The following is a 2682-nucleotide window of genomic DNA, read 5'->3' on the forward strand; positions in this document are numbered from 1 at the left end:
CACAGAGGCTTATATTTTTTTCAATGCTTTTGGTCTTAGCTTAGGTTTGCTCCCCAACTAGTTCTTAACTTATGTTAACCTATTTATACCATTTTATGTCTGCCACATGGTTAATTACCTCTACTCAGTTTCAGACATCTGACTTTCTCTGAGTCCATGTCTCCCTTTTCCCCCAGAGTTCCTCTCTCTGCTGGATGTCCCACCTCACTCTCTTGCATTTTGCTAGAGATCATAGGCTTTTTATTTTAACCAATGAGATGGTGCCTTCGGCAGGCAAAGGAGAACAGAGAAACACCCTCATACAGTGTCTAAATAGATCACCCCAACACTTCCACGAAGCCCAGACGATGGGATCCAGGTTTCTATCCTCAGCAGCAGGTGCCTTTACCCACTGAGCCACTCGGCTGGCTGAAAATGAACACTTTATGGAGGGATATTTTTAAACAGCATCAAGCTCTGTAATGATTTTTAGATAATTTATGTGTATAACTTTAATAAAAAATAAAGAAAGCAAATCAATGGAAGAAAAAAAGTAATACTCTATAAAGATGTTAGTTGCTTCCTGCTGCTGGTGATTATGGTTGCTGTAGAAGAAAACTACCTGACGTGACGTCACTTCCTCCAGACCTCACTAAGCCTTCAGTGATGAAGTGATGGCTACATCATCTTCACTCATAGCTAAAATAGGTGAGCATAAAAGCCACTCCTGGAACCTGAGTCCTAACTTCAAAGTCCAGAATACTCATGGGCTATTCGTCTTTTATTTTCCTGTTCTGTTCTATCCCTGCAGTTGATGTTAATTAGCATGTCTGTCCCACATTTTCTTTAGATATCATGATTTTTTTTGCAAAATATTGACCATCTTACACCACAATAATTTCATCCTTAATTAGGACCACACTTTAAAGACCTTGACACAATATACTATGTCCAGTGTCATAACTAGAAAGTAAAATGTATTCTGGCATTTATGAAATATAGCTGTTTTTTCCACATACTCGTGGTGAGCTCTGCTGTTTTCATATACTATGAAGATGTTGAATTATGACTCGAAAAGTTCATAGCATTCTGGATGTTGATGTCTTAGAGATAGGGACTGCAAAATGCTCTTTAACTACAAGCAGCAATGGATTATTCCCCTGATTTTTCTTTAGCCCTTCATGCTTCTTAATTTCAGAAATGCATTTGCACCTATCTGGGGGCTTTATTCATGGATTCATTGAGCAAATACTTACCAGTCAACCTAAGTGGAAATCAAATGGAACAAGAATCAGGATTCCAGCTTGCATCCTAGCATCCACATCTGAAAACCTGGCATCTGCAACTCTAGCAGGATTGTCAAATCCATGGAGAACTCCATGCAGTGTGTTCTATAAGTGCCAGCCTTCTCTTTTAATAGCTGGCTAAATGATGACACTTGCTACAGAATCTGTTATGCTTTTCAGTTCGAATATGGATAGAGAAAGTGGAAAATGTCTTTGTCGTATCTGAGCAGCACATCTCAGGAGTTGTCAAAATGGTGGCACCTGTTAAAACACCTGCAACTTCTTTTCTACCTCACCCAACAGCCATGAGGCACCACCGCAGGAACTGTCCAAGGTGGTGACACATTCTCTATAAGTCTTCTCATGAGGGTCAACAGTAATGGTGCCTCAGCCAAAGTCACCTGTGTCTAGGAAGGTCTTTCTGTCCTAATCCATGGGCCCAATGCAGGGAAGAGGATGTGTGTGAAAAAAAGCCACCAATCCCTGAGTAGGAAAACCTCACCAATCCTTGAACTTGTCACAACATCCACCAATCCCTGTGCATGAAAATCCACCAGTATCTGAACAGGAAAATCCACCAACCCTAGAGCTCCCCAAGCTGAGTGCTTGAAATCCTATCAATGCTCACCCTGGAGTTGTCTGTCTGGAAAGCTATAGGAATTCTTATATAAACCCTGCCCTTGGTTCAGTTGTCTGCTTTCCAATCCAAGGATCAGAAGCAGACATCCCTGGATTCATCCAATAACTCTTTCATGAGATGTGCTGCCTGATGTGACTCTCTTACATGATGTGGAAGAAGCCAACTAGCAATGAAGAGGAAAAGGGTAGAAGTGGAGCAGGGCTGAAGCTCCTGGTTCTCAGCTCAGCTAGGGATACCTTCCCTTGGGAGCTGCAACACTTCTGCTTAAGGAGGCTTGCTCTCAGTGCTGTGTGCTTCCTGGGCTCCCATGTCTCAAGGTGCCCTTCCATTGGGACACTGTCCCACCTCACATCTGTGTAATTTCTATGCTCCTGTGTCTCAGGATGCCGTTCCATCCAAGGAGGAACACTTACAGCCTTATGAGATCCCTTGATTACTGAGTTAAATGGAAAGTAGCTTCCAACCCTGCACATATTTGAGGGTGTTGTTTAAAAAAAAATCAGTGTTGAGTTTGTGCCATGGAACAGATATCCATCATTCAGACATTCCTATGTAGGATAACATCTAGACTTTGTGTGGGTTACTTCTCTCATTGCTGTGTGTTGTATTTAATCTCACCTTTGATAATTCAGTTCCCAGAAAAAAAGGCATAACACTTTTATATTTATTATTATAAGCCTTATGCACTAGAGTAGAGCAGATATTTACTCTCTAAGCTATTCATTTTTACCTTCCAATCAATAACCCTGAGGTATGACTTGCCATGGTCCGTGTGAA

The sequence above is a fragment of the Mus musculus genome, chromosome 7 (genome assembly GCF_000001635.26).
Source record: "Mus musculus strain C57BL/6J chromosome 7, GRCm38.p6 C57BL/6J".
Lineage (NCBI taxonomy): Eukaryota > Metazoa > Chordata > Mammalia > Rodentia > Muridae > Mus > Mus musculus.